The sequence below is a fragment of the Bufo bufo genome, chromosome 6 (assembly GCF_905171765.1).
Source record: "Bufo bufo chromosome 6, aBufBuf1.1, whole genome shotgun sequence".
NCBI lineage: Eukaryota > Metazoa > Chordata > Amphibia > Anura > Bufonidae > Bufo > Bufo bufo.
In genome coordinates, this window is record NC_053394.1 from 202,255,312 (window position 1) to 202,270,221 (window position 14,910).

Below are 14,910 nucleotides of genomic sequence, written 5' to 3' on the forward strand. Positions count from 1 at the left end.
AATAAAACACCCATTTAGGGCAAGATCCTAAACTTGACAAATATGAGGAGAGCGTCAAATAAGTGACGTGGCCCAGGTCGTGGTGATGCTGGTGGAGCTCCTGTTGCACGGAGAGGACGTGGTCGATCTGTGCAAGCTACATGCATAAGTGAAACCGCTTCCTCAGATGCTAGTAGGCGACAGAACCTGCAGTGGTATTTGGTCGGGCCTAATGTGGTTCTACTAATGGTGAGGCCAGAACAAGTACATACGATAGTAGATTAGGTTGCTGACAGTGCCTCCAGTTCCTTTCCATTGTCTCCCACCCAGTCTCCTGCTGAAAGATCAGAGTTGGCACCTGCAGCCGATGTCCATCAGTCTTTCACCTCACCCCCTTGCAAATCAACCAAGCAGTCTGAGCCCCAAGTCATGCAGCAGTCTCTTGTGCTTTTTGATGACTCTGTTAGCAGGGTTTCCCAGGGCCATCCACCTATCCCTGCCCCAGAAGTGGAAGAGATTGAGTGCACTGATGCCGAACCACTTATGTTTCAAGATGAGTACATGGGAGGACCATCGCAGCACGTCTCGGATGATGACGAAACACAGGTGCCATCTGCAGGGGCTTTCGAAAGTGTGCAGACTGACAAGGAGGGCAGGGGTGAGGACTGGGTGGAATATGATGAGGAGGACGATGAGGTCCTCGACCCCACATGGAATCAAGGTCATGCGATTGACCTATGTAGTTCGTAGGAAGAAGCGGTGGTCGCACAAGCGGAGCAGCCGTCCCCTAGACAGTACGCCTGCTACTACCCACTGCAGCAAGGGACCAAGCGCACCAAAGCCAGCTCCAAAGAGTTCCCTGTCATTGTAGTTCTTCAGACAATGCTCTGACGACAAGACACGAGTGGTTTGCACGCTGTGCAACCAGAGCCTGAAGCGAGGCATAAACGTTCTCAACCTGAGCACAATATGCATGACCAGGCATTTAAGTGCAAAGCACGAGCTGCAGTGGAGTAGACACCTCAAAAACCAAGAAAGGTCTCTGGCTCCTCCTGCCTCTTCTTCTGCTGCAGTCTCGACCTCTTCATCCACCTCTGGAGTGACAGTGCAATCTGCCACCCCGCAAACAGAGGATCTGCCAGCAACACCACCACCTGGGTCACCAAGCATCTCCACAATGTCCCGCGGAAGCGTTCAGCTCTCCATCTCCCAAACACTGGAGAGGAAGAGGAAGTACCCCCCTACCCACCCACGATCCCTAGCACTGAATGCCAGCATTTCAAAATTACTGGCCTTTGAAATACTGTCTTTCCGTCTGGTGGACATGGAGAGTTTTAAAGGCCTTATGGCGGTGGCTGTCCCACAGTACGTCGTGCCCAACCGCCACTACTTTTCCAGGCGAGCCATCCCTTCCCTGCACAACCAAGTATGGGACAAAATCAGGTGTGCACTGCGCAACGCCATCTGTGTTAAGGTGCACCTCACTACGGATACGTGGACCAGTAAGCAGGGTCAGGGACGTTATATCTCCATAACAGCACACTGGATAACTGCAGTTGTGGCTGGGCCTGAGGCGGATAGCAGTTTGGCGCATGTCCTTCCACCAACGAGGATTGCAGTGCGCTTCAGTTTGCCTCCTGTTGCTACCTCCTCCTACTCCGCTTCCTCATCCTCTACCGGCTCCTTATCCGATCAGCGTAACACCTTCACCACCAACTTCAGCACAGCCAGGGGTAAATGACAGCAGGCAGTTTTAAAACGTATCTGTTTGGGGGACAAACCCCACACAGCGCAGGAGCTGTGGACGGGCCTTGAACAACAGACCGATGAGTGGTTGGTGCCAGTCAGCCTCAAGCCCGGCCTGGTGGGGTGCGATAATGGTTGAAATTTCGTAGCAGCTCTGGGACTAGCCGGTTAGACGCACATCCCTTGCCTGGCGCATGTGCTGAATTTGGTGGTGCAGAGATTCCTTAAAAATTACCCCGATATGTCAGAGCTGCTGCATAAAGTGCGGGCCGTCTGTGCACGCTTTCGCCGTTCTCACCCTGCTGCTGCTCCCCTGTCAGCGCTGCAGCGTAACTTCGACCTTCCCGCTCACCGCCTCATATGTGACGTGCCCACAAGGTGGAACTCCACCTTACACATGCTGGCCAGACTGTGCGAGCAGCAGTAGGCGATAGTGGAGTTTCATCTGCAGCACGCACGGGTGAGTCCCTCTGCGGAACAGCACCACTTCACCACCAATGACTGGGCCTCCATGCGAGACCTTTGTTCCTTGTTGCGCTGTTTTGAGTACTCCACCAACATGGCCAGTGCTGATAACGCCGTTCTCAGCGTTACTATCCCACTTATATGCCTCCTTGAAAAAACGCTGCTCGCGATGATGGAAGAGGATGTGGCACAGGAGAAGGAGGAGGAGAAAGAGGGATTATTTTGTAGGGTTTCCTACCAGTCATTCACAAGTTGCTCCGAGAGTGGGTTCCTGCACCCAAAAACGCCAGGTACACAATTGTTCAGCCAGGGCCCAGTTCTGGAGGATGACGAGGTGGAAGATGAGGAGGAGGAGATGGAGGAGGAGGAGAAACGTTGTTCACAGCAGGGTGGCACCCAGACCAGCTCATGGCCATCACTGGTGCGTGGCTGGGGGGATACAGAGGACACAGACGATACACCTCCCACAGAGAACAGCTTTTCATTATCTCTGGGCAGCCTGGCTCACATGAGCGATTACATGCTGCAGTGTCTCCGCAACGACTGCCGAGTTGCCCACTGTGGCGAAACCAACCTCGCCACTGGGTTCTGGAGAAGCCTGGTTGCCAGCCTCTTGCCCCAGGATTATGGGCCCTCTCATCAGCCCATGCTAAACTTAAACCCCATGGCGATTTGTGGCATATGTTCAGATATATTGAGCGCTCAGAATCAAGCCATCTGGGGATAAGTTGAATGTGGGGGTTCTGTTCAGTTTGATAGGAGTTATGTATTTTTGCTGTTGTGAATAGAGGTATTTTCTGTACCTAGTTGGCTTACCACACCCAGTTAAGCCAATTATCTCACACAGCCTAACGCCTAACTTTGTAAAAACTGGTTTTGGGCAGAAAAGCCATGCTTCCTTTGTTCACAAAGGACTTTTACTAGCATCTTTAATACTTTGTCCCATATTTCCACTCTATCATATTTAATTTGAAACAATTAACCTCCCTTGGATGTGGTCTCTCTTTCTCATGCTCCCTCTCCGGCGTGGAACGGTGATTCGCCAATAACCGTGATCAACATGGTAGGCTGAGAAAAGAACATCGAAAGTTGATAGTGAAGATATGTAAATGGATGGTGGACGTCACAGGGACATGCGATCAGGCAGAAGTTATCTAGAGTCAACAAATCAGCAGCAGGGCCTCTCCTGGCTAACGTTTCCAAATCCAAAATACCACAATGACATTCCCTATAATTTTTTATTAATCATTCCAATAACAGGGCATCTTAAGAGTCCTGTATTGTTATTTATCGTCACTACCTCCCCGAGTCGGGAGTGGGTAATTGCCGCGCGCCCCTTCATTAACTTGAAAGCTTATGCTTCAATACTTTGTCCCACATTTCCGCTCGATTACATTTAATTTCATCCATTGACCTTCCTTGCATGTGGTATCCCTTTCTCAGGCTACCTCTCCGGCCTGGAACCCTGATTCCCCGCCACCCGTGATCACCATGGTAGGCGCAGAAAAGAAAATCGAAAGTTGATAGAGCAGATATCAAATTGGATCGTGAACATCACGGGGACGTGCGACATGGTGGGGCAGTATGTGTGCACACGCCTACACGAACTGACTCAAATTTGGGCACATGGCCTGAGCTTGCCCTTTACGCCTTGGAGTGTGTTTAGCACGACTGGAGGGGGTTACCACAGGTTATATTTCCCAATGTTTTGGGGTGTACCCTAATTTAAAAAAATAAAAATAAATTTAAAACCAAAGAGCAGTGTAGGCTACCTCCTCCACTGCCGCTTCCACCTTCACCGCCACATCCACCGCCTCCTCAACCTCCTACTCCATATGTACTTTGTCCTCCTCGATGAAGATTATTATTTTTTATTTTTACGTATTTTATGTTATTTAAAGTCATTTCCCTATCCACATTTGTTTGCAGAGTACTTGCCATGCTCTTAACCACATTTTGATGCCCTTTTCAGCCCTCTAGCCCTTTCCATGACATTTTTACAACCATTTTAGTGGTCAAAAGTTCGGGTCGCCATTGACTTCAATGGGGTTCGGGTTCGTGGTCAAGTTCGGGTCAAGTTCGGGTCCCGAAATCGAACTTTTTTGTGAAGTTTGGCCGAACCTGTCGAACCCGAACATCCAGGTGTCCGCTCAACTCTAATTATTACTATTATCTATATGACTATCATTGTGAGCATTATCTTTATTTTTTCTTTTACTTTTCCCAGCATCACCCCCTTATAAACCCTGCTTTAGAGGAAAACGCGTCAGGGTGCAGGGATTATTACCATATTTTGTAGGGCTTTTTAGGGCGTTAGAATAATGACAGGGAGCCCCTACCATCAGGGGCTGAGTGCCTATTTAGGGCTGTCTAGGGAAAGATACTCCCATTTCATGACAATTGCCCCCCACCTATCATATATCCTATACTTGTATTTGCAATTGAGTCACCATATTGGACAAAGTCTGTATATGCCTATTTGAGCATTTTTTTTAACAAATAATAAAATATTGTTTTTTAGGAATCACGCCCCCTCTTTTTCATAGCTACAACAAACTAGCGTGACCCTGTGGCGTATCCCCATGTATCCTTTTGTTGCTTTTTCTCTATGTCCAAAAAATACATGTCTTGTGGATGTGCGTTGAATGCAAAACGGAGATTTATATCATTGCTATTCAAATAGGAAACAAAGTGTGGGATACTTGATGGCACCCCCTTCCAAATGAGGAGGACATCATTGATATATATCTTATATATATCTTCCATACCACACAATGTACTGGTAAAAGGGATTGCTGACATTGTATATGGTAAAAAAAATTCTAAAATGGCTGCTGCACATGTTAGAAAGAGTAAGTAAGAAGCCCGGGAACGAACTGGAAATGGCATTAAGCTCTTTACCCAATGAGAAGGCGCCTGGTGGGGACGGTCTTCCTGGGGAATTCTATAAAAAACATGGGGAGATATTACTTCCACACCTTCTAACGGTATTTCAAAATGCTTACAGTAGCGGTAGATTACCCTGTTCCATGAGGGAGGCGATAGTTGTGGTGATACCCAAGCCAGGTAAAGACCCCTCACTAGTGGATTCATATGGGCCCATTTCTCTCCTAACAGTGGATGTAAAACTTTTGGCTAAAGTTCTGGCCAACCGATTAAACAGAGTCATTCAAACCATTATTCATGATGATCAATCTGGGTTCATGCCTGGTAAATCCACGGCTTTGAATCTCAGACGGCTGTTCTTAAATCTCCCGATAGAAGGGAGGGATGTTCAGGATAATAGAGCTTCAGTAGTCTCTCTTGATGCTGCCAAAGCTTTTGACAGCGTCGAGTGGAAATATCTATGGGCGGTCATGACTAAGATGGGCTTTGGAACTGTTTTTTTGAAATGGGTTAAGCTCTTATACTGTGAACCTAGGGCTAGAATCAGAGTGAATGGGCATCTTTCACCAGCAATTGCTCTGGAGAGGGGGACGAGACAAGGTTGTCCGTTGTCTCCCTTACTATTTGCAATAGTAATTGAACCTTTGGCATGCCTTCTACGCTTTACTCCTTTGATGGGAGGGTTATTGAGGGGTTCTATTGAGGAACGCGTATCGTTATACGCGGATGATATGTTGATCTATGTAAGTGACTTCAAGAAATCCATGGACTCTATAATATCTGTGGTGTCTCAGTTTGGTGACCAGTCTGGACTTCTCATAAATTGGGATAAGTCGGTGATTCTCCCAGTGTCTTCTCAGATACCGTCTCGTTCTGCTGCTTTCTCTGAGCTCAAGGTGGTGCACTCCTTTAAGTACCTCGGAGTGATAGTGTCAATGAACCCTGCAGACTATATTACTAATAACCTTTTACCTTTGATAGGGAAGTTTAAAAGTAAGATTGCTGTATGGCATAAATTGCTTCTGTCGTTAATAGGTAGAGGCAATCTGCTAAAAATGATATTCATGCCTCAGTTGCTCTATATTTTGCACAATTCCCCTATATGGATCCCTGTGCATTACTTCCATAAGATACAACAGTTATTTTGTTTCTTTATATGGAAAAACAATAGGGGCAGAATAAAGTACGAAATATTGCAGAGGAACAAGGATGCAGGTGGTCTTGCCCTACCTAATCCTATGCTGTATTTGTTGTCGGCCCAATTGCAGCACTTCAAGGGATGGGGGGTGATAGGTGACCCAGGAGGGAAGAGTGGTTGGCTGATGGGATGGGCATCAAATAGATCTCCCCCGTTGGCAGCTATTGAAGGTGAGGTGAAAGGGCGCATCCCAATATTGCTACTCATGAGGAAAGTATGGGATAAGGCAAGGAATATTCTAGGGATAGCGGGATTAATAAATATCTCACCTATTTGGAATAATTCGACGCTCCACGAATTGGAAGGCCTGAATAGATTCTCTAGGTGGAATGATAAAGGAATATGGAACTTTGGTCATATTTACTCGGGTGGTACTCTAAAACAATATCAGCAACTATGTTCTGAATTCGGGTTACCCTCTTCACAATTCTATAGGTACTTGCAACTAAGGCACGCATTGGATGCTCAATCCAAAATAGCTCCGGTGGCGTTTGCATCTAACCATACATTGAGCACAGTGATAGCTGCTGGATCAGTAAAAGGAGCGATTTCTGTGGTGTATCAGGCTCTGTTGGAAGACTTTCTTAAAGGATATCCACTGAAAAGCAGGCATCACTGGGAAAGGGATCTAGGTAAACTCACGGATGAATAGTGGTCAGAGGCAATAGAACTTACCCCTACATTATCTCTTAGTGAAGCTGCACGTCTCTCCCATTTGTATTTAATACACAGAGTATATAAGACCCCGGTGTTTCTACATAAAATAGGTTATAGGGATAGTCCAGATTGTCCGAAATGTGGAAGTGCTGAAGCTGGTCTATTACATATGATGTGGGCATGCCCCTCACTGACATCTTACTGGAAGGCAGTATTACACCTTATAAATAAGGTATATAACACCAAGTTCAAGCTGGACCCCAAAACTTGCATTTTAGGATTACTGCCAGAGGGTAATTTACAATCTGTAATAGCTATTGAGATAGAGAGAATGTTATATCAGGCGAGGAAAACGTTAGCAGCAAAATGGATCCAGGCAGTGCCCCCAGATATCTTAGAATTTGTGGCTAGACTGAATGTGGTGATTCGCCTGGAGGCGATATGGTGCAGCTGGATTCATAACTCTGGATGTTGTAGACCTTGGTTAGCGCTTACAAGAAGTCTACTGGGTGCTCGATGAGTGTGTTAATGGAAGAGACTGTATGTAATTCTGAGGTGTGATTCTGAGTGAAGAAAAAGGGAGGGGTAACCCACAGTTAATGATGTATGTGGTGGGTATATGCTAGTAATGGCTGAGGACTGCTCTACATGTGAATAAGGTATGGGTGCATGGGAAGTTCGTTTTTGAATACTAATACTATATGGACGTATAGGTTGTAAATTTTGTTTTTATTAATAAGCATAATAAAAGCGATAAAAGCTTACAGAAGTATAAGGTGAGGTAACAGTCACCAATACAGGTATATATATGTGAGCAATATATCTTATTACGACAGCAAAGGGATATTATTTAGTAGTTCTAAGCACAGAAAGAAAGTATCACTAGTGAAAAAACATTTCTAATGATTATCATCCAGAGTTAATCTAATCAAGATTCATAACAAGATGAGCGTTTATTGACTATGAGAACATTGCAAATAGAGTAATATAAGTCAATCAAAGGAGGACTCATAGAATGGTGACGGGTAAGGGAGGAAAGGGGGGAGGGAAGGGGAGGGGGAGGAAAACAAAACAAGGGGTCAAACGGTGGGGAACAAAAAATTGTCACATGTTCTTAGTAAATAGTCTTAAAAAGAAAGTGTGAAAGCGGAAAATCACTTATTGAGGATATATTCAGTCAAAATATTTAGAGATCCTGTTTGTAGAAACATAATCGCTCCACCTGGTCCAGATCCTGAGGTACTTTTGGGGATTGCCGGCAATGGTCCATCTAAGTTTCTCAAACCGGCTAATAGTTAAGACTTCCGTGAGCCAATCCTGTATAGTAGGTATTTCTGTACCTAACCAGTGCCTAGGTATTATGGTTTTTAACGCCGCAAGTAAGAAAGGAAAAAGCCGATCTTTAAGAATATTATGTGTTTTATTATAGAGTCCCAGTAGAACGAGTTCTTCGTCTACCTCTACATGTGTCCCATATATGTCAGAAAATATCTGATTGAATTTCTGCCACAGAGGGGCAATTTTAGAGCATGAAAACCAGATATGTGTAATGGAACCAACTCCATCACCGCACCTCCAGCAGAACATGGAAATCTCCGGATTAATTTTGTTTAAAAGAACGGGAGTTCTATACCACCTAGATATTATCTTATAGTGCGACTCTTGAAGCCTAGTTGATGTGATTTTGGGTATAGATGATTGCAAGATTAACATAGTTTCCTGCTCATTAAATGTCTTTTTAAGCTCAGTTGACCAGCTAGATAGGTACGGTGGTGGGGGTACGGTCCAGTTAATGATAGAGTAGAACTTGGATATGCCATGGCACAGGGGAGTCTTTTTCAGCATCAATTTGGAGAGGTCATGATCATTGTCCCGAGTTGTAAACTGAGGATTCACTTTTGAGAGATGCTTTAAGATCTGGTCGTATTCCTTTCTAGAGAATTGGGGGAGATTTCTATTTTCCAAGTATTTTGTATGTTCCATTGGGGAAACAGCAGAATATAAAGCTCTCAAGGGCAATGTGTAGCCATCGGGATGTGAGACAATCCTATTCCTGACTAATCTCAAGTTATTTGGAATCGAGGCCAGCATAGGAAGTTCCAGACAGTTAGGAGTTGGTATAGCATGCTTTTTAATAAGGCCTAGCCAAACGTGTATGGCGTGTTTAGTATAAGGGTTATCAATCTTATTGTATAGATGCTTGTTATTCTTAGTTTTCCATATCAAATAATTCAGGGGCCATGGGGCACACTCCTCCTCTAGATCCACCCAAAGTTTTCTCAGTGGATAAATATTCCACTCCTTAATTCTGGTTAGGGTCGCAGCAGTGCAATACTTTCCAATATCTGGGAGACCCAGTCCACCCTTTATATTTTGACCTAGTTAATGTGTTGAATGACAAACGGTTCTGCCCTCTTTTCCAGACAAAGGAGAGAATCGTCCTTCTGACAGCAGTGTAGAAATTTCTGGGTAGTGCCATGGGAATTCCCTGAAGAAAATATAAAACCCTGGGAGAGTGATCATTTTGACTAAATTAACTCGACCAAACCAAGAAATGGAAAGATCATTCCACTCCTCCAAGTCAGGCTTTATCTTTTGCATAAGTATATTAAAGTTCAGGCGATAAAGGTCGTTAAGGTTGTTTGATATGTTGACACCCAAGTACTTAAAATGCGTGGCTGCTGGCTTAAGACTACTTATAGATTTTATAATGTCCCATGTACGGCAGTCTATGTTCACGTTAAAAATTGTGGACTTAGTTAAGTTGATCTTGAAGTATGATAATTTACCAAATTGTTCCAGTTCCTTGAGGAGAATTGGAATGGAAGTGAGTGGGTTGGTGACAAAAAAAAAAATGTCATCCGCATAAGCTGCGGACTTATGAATAAGTCTACGCGTTTTAAGTCCCGAAATACTATCATTTTGCCTAACTTTGGCCAAAAGGGGTTCCAGGGAAGTGATAAATAGGAGAGGGGATAAAGGACAGCCCTGCCTAGTGCCATTTTGAATCTGGAAGTTCTCAGAGGTGGTCCCATTTACTAAGACTCGTGCGGATGGAATGGTGTATAGGGCTTGTATCTTTCGAATGAAGTAGACAGGTAGACCAAATTTGGAGAGGGTAGCCAAAAGAAAATTCCAATTGAGCCTGTCGAAGGCTTTCTCGGCATCAGTTGAAATAAAAGCCAAGGGTATTTTGTTTTTCTTACTATATTCAATGCCTAACAAGGCCTTCATAATATTTTCTTTGGCTTCCCCTCCCGGCATGAAGCCCACCTGTTCCGGGTTAATAATTGATGGTAAGATATTTTGCATTCTATTTGCTAAAACTTTATCGTAGATTTTCAGATCATTATTTAGAAGTGAGATCGGGCGATAGTTTTGGCACAAGGTAGGATCTTTATCTTCCTTAGGTATGAGTGAAATATTGGCCAATAACGTTTCGTGTCTAAAATTTGTAGAGAAACCAACTCCGTTAAAGTATTTAGTGATATGGGGTGCTAGGATTTCCTTATATTTTTTATAATAAAAAATTCCAAAACCGTCCGGACCTGGACATTTACCGGTTGGTAGCTTAGTGATTGCCTCTTCTATTTCTTTTTGGGACAGGGGGGATTCTAGTTGCTCCTTTTGGGTCTTATTTAGACAAGGCAAATTAATCCGTTTAAGGTAGTCTTGAATGGCCGCGTCCGTAGGGTTTGAAACCAAATCATTAGCTTGTAGATTATAGAGTTTATTATAGAAATTTCGAAATACTGAAGCTATCCTATCAGTTATCTGTTCCATCGTTCCATTCTCATTTTTTATTTTGTGGATAGTAGTTTTATTTCTTTGTCTCTGAGTTAGCTTGGCCAGATCCCTACCGCATTTATTCGCGTGAATAAAATGTCTGAACTTGTTCATGAACAAGTACCTTTCAGACTCCTTATTTAACATCTCCTTAAGTTCCATTCTGAACTGCATAAGTTCCTTCTCGGTGTTTTTAGCACAGGACATCTTATGTGATTTTTCTAATTTCTGTATTTTAGCTGTGAGTTCTGAAATTTTTTCCCTCTTTTCCCTTTTCTTCCGGGCACCAAGTTGCATGAGATGCCCCCTAATAACAGCCTTATGAGACTCCCAAAGAGTGGCCAAAAAAATACAGTCTTTATTGTTTTCCTCAAAGAAAAGCTTAATTTGAGAAGCAATAAAGTTACAGTCCAGTTCTGGTGCTATTAAGGTATCATTAAGTCGCCAGTTAAAGGGCCTATTAGCCTTATCTGCTGTAGATAGGGTGATAATAAGTGGGGCATGATCTGAGTGTAAAAAATAATCATACTTTGCGCCACGGATTGAGTTGAGTGTATTTTTCTTCACATATATATGATCTATACGTGAGTATTGGTTGTGTACTGTTGAAAAAAATTAATAATCCCTCTCCCCAGGGTTATAAAATCTCCACGCATCCACCAGCTGCCTATCATGAAGTAGTTTTTTGATCTTCTTTAGTTTGTTGTATGGGAAAAAGGTTTTCCCTTTAGAGGTGTCAATGTTTGGTTCTATGGTGATATTGAAATCTCCACCCAACAATAACTTGCCCTTCTGAAAGGAATCGACCAGGCCAAAGACGTGTTTCAGGAATCCAGCTTGCTCCTTATTCGGGACGTAAATATTAACTAAAGTAATGAGTTCTTCCCCAATCCACCCCTTCAGGAGAATAAATCTACCTTCTGAGTCAATAATTTTATCTTTTTCCTTGAAGTCTAATTGTTTATTAATTAGAATAGAGACTCCTTTCCTTCTTTTAAGTGGAGTGTTAGCGTTATACCATATTGTGTAGGTCTTATTTTTAGATTGGGGTGTATAGGACTTTTTAAAGTGTGTTTCTTGGATCATGGCAACACCTACCTTCTTGTCCCTTAAGTACCTCAGGATCTGCGACCGCTTTTGCGGTATGTTGAATCCATTAACATTATAAGACACGACTATAAGTTCCTGCATGGTAAGACAGAAAACAAAGTTATGCTCCTACATGTGACAGAAAATTCACAGTTCAACAGAATAGCGAAAGCAAACATACTCAACTTAAGAAAAGAACGTTTGGTGCTGCACATCTCAAAAATGAGCATCAGTACAGCAATGAGTAGAAAAAAAGCCTTGGACTAAACACGGGTCAGCTCTACGCCCGGTAATCGTCCAAGTGTATAGTGACTTCTACGGAGGGAGATCTCTGGGGGGGATGAGAAAACTCCCTCAAAATATTAATAACAGTGGTCGTCCCGCGACTAACAAAAAGTCTGTACACGGGAGGAACCTGTCTATTTCAAATATTAGTGAATTTAGGTTAGGGACAAAGTGTGTACATGTCCCCGGCGCCTGTGAAAATAGTGAAAGCGCCGTAAAAAATGTAATTATTGTTAATCAACATGGGTGCGGACATAGAAAAGAGAAAAAGAACAAGCAAGTTACATAAAAGCATGTATATGTAAAAACATGCCATATGTAACAACAGTGTAAGTTATTTAACCACCTCAGCCCCCCTAGCTTAAACACCCTTAATGATTAGGCCACTTTTTACACTTCTGACCTACCCTACTTTCACCGTTTATTGCTCGGTCATGCAACTTACCACCCAAATGAATTTTACCTCCTTTTCTTCTCACTAATAGAGCTTTCATTTGGTGGTATTTCATTGCTGCTGACATTCTTACTTTTTTTGTTATTAATCGAAATTTTACGATTTTTTGCAAAAAAATTAAATTTTTCACTTTCAGTTGTAAAATTTTGCAAAAAAAACGACATCCATATATAAATTTTTCTCTAAATTTATTGTTCTACATGTCTTTGATAAAAAAAAATGTTTGGGTAAAAAAAAAATGGTTTGGGTAAAAGTTATAGCGTTTACAAACTATGGTACAAAAATGTGAATTTCCGCTTTTTGAAGCAGCTCTGACTTTCTGAGCACCTGTCATGTTTCCTGAGGTTCTACAATGGCCAGACAGTACAAACACCCCACAAATGACCCCATTTCGGAAAGTAGACACCCTAAGGTATTCGCTGATGGGCATAGTGAGTTCATAGAACTTTTTATTTTTTGTCACAAGTTAGCGGAAAATGATGATTTTTTTATTTTTTTATTTTGTCTTACAAAGTCTCATATTCCACTAACTTGTGGCAAAAAATAAAAACTTCTATGAACTCACTATGCCCATCAGCGAATACCTTGGGGTGTCTTCTTTCCAAAATGGGGTCACTTGTGGGGTAGTTATACTGCCCTGGCATTCTAGGGGCCCTAATGTGTGGTAAGTAGATTTTGAAATCAAAATCTGTAAAAAATGGCCGGTGAAATACGAAAGGTGCTCTTTGGAATGTGGGCTTCTTTGCCCACCTAGGCTGCAAAAAAGTGTCACACATCTGGTATCTCCGTACTCAGGAGAAGTTGGGCAATGTGTTTTGGGGTGTCATTTTACATATACCCATGCTGGGTGAGATAAATATCTTGGTCAAATGCCAACTTTGTATAAAAAAATGGGAAAAGTTGTCTTTTGCCAAGATATTTCTCTCACCCAGCATGGGTATATGTAAAAAGACACCCCAAAACACATTGCCCAACTTCTCCTGAGTACGGTGATACCAGATGTGTGACACTTTTTTGCAGCCTAGGTGGGCAAAGGGGCCCACATTCCAAAGAGCACCTTTCGGATTTCACCGGCCATTTTTTACAGATTTTGATTTCAAACCACTTCTCACGCATTCGGACCCCTAAAATGCCAGGGCAGTATAACTTCCCCACAAGTGACCCCATTTTGGAAAGAAGACACCCCCAGGTATTCGCTGATGGGCATAGTGAGTTCATGGAAGTTTTTATTTTTTGTCACAAGTTAGTGAAATATGAGACTTTGTAAGAAAAAAAAAAAATCATAATTTTCCGCTAACTTGTGACAAAAAATAAAAAATTCTAGGAACTCTCCATTCCCCTCACGGAATAACTTGGGGTGTCTTCTTTCCAAAATGGGGTCACTTGTGGGGTAGTTATACTGCCCTGGCATTTTCCAGGGGCCCAAATGTGTGGTAAGTAGGTGACCTGTGAAATTCTAAAGGTGCTCTTTGGAATGTGGGCCCCTTTGCCCACCTAGGCTGCAAAAAAGTGTCACACGTTTGGTATCGCCGTATTCAGGAGAAGTTGGGCAATGTGTTTTGGGGTGTCTTTTTACATATACTCATGCTGGGTGAGAGAAATATCTTGGCAAAAGACAACTTTTCCCATTTTTTATACAAAGTTGGCATTTGACCAAGATATTTATCTCACCCAGCATGGGTATATGCAAAATGACACCCCAAAACACATTGCCCAACTTCTCCTGAGTACGGCGATACCAGATGTGTGACACTTTTTTGCAGCCTAGATGCGCAAAGGGGCCCACATTCCTTTTATGAGGGCATTTTTAGACATTTGGATCCCAGACTTCTTCTCACGCTTTAGGGCCCCTAAAATGCCAGGGCAGTATAAATACCCCACATGTGACCCCATTTTGGAAAGAAGACACCCCAAGGTATTCAATGAGGGGCATGGCGAGTTCATAGAATTTTTTTTTTTTTGGCACAAGTTAGCGGAAATTGATATATATATTTTTTTCTCAGTCTCCCTTTCCGCTAACAAGGGACAATAATTTCAATCTTTCATGGACTCAATATGCCCCTCACGGAATACCTGGGGGTGTCTTCTTTCCGAAATGGGGTCACATGTGGGGTATTTATACTGCCCTGGCATTCTAGGGGCCCTAAAGCGTGAGAAGAAGTCTGGAATATAAATGTCTAAAAATTTTACGCATTTGGATTCCGTGAGGGGTATGGTGAGTTCATGTGAGATTTTATTTTTTGACACAAATTAGTGGAGTATGAGACTTTGTAAGAAAAAAAATAAAATTTCCGCTAACTTGGGCCAAAAAAATGTCTGAATGGAGCCTTACAGGGGGGTGATCAATGACAGGGGGGTGATCAAT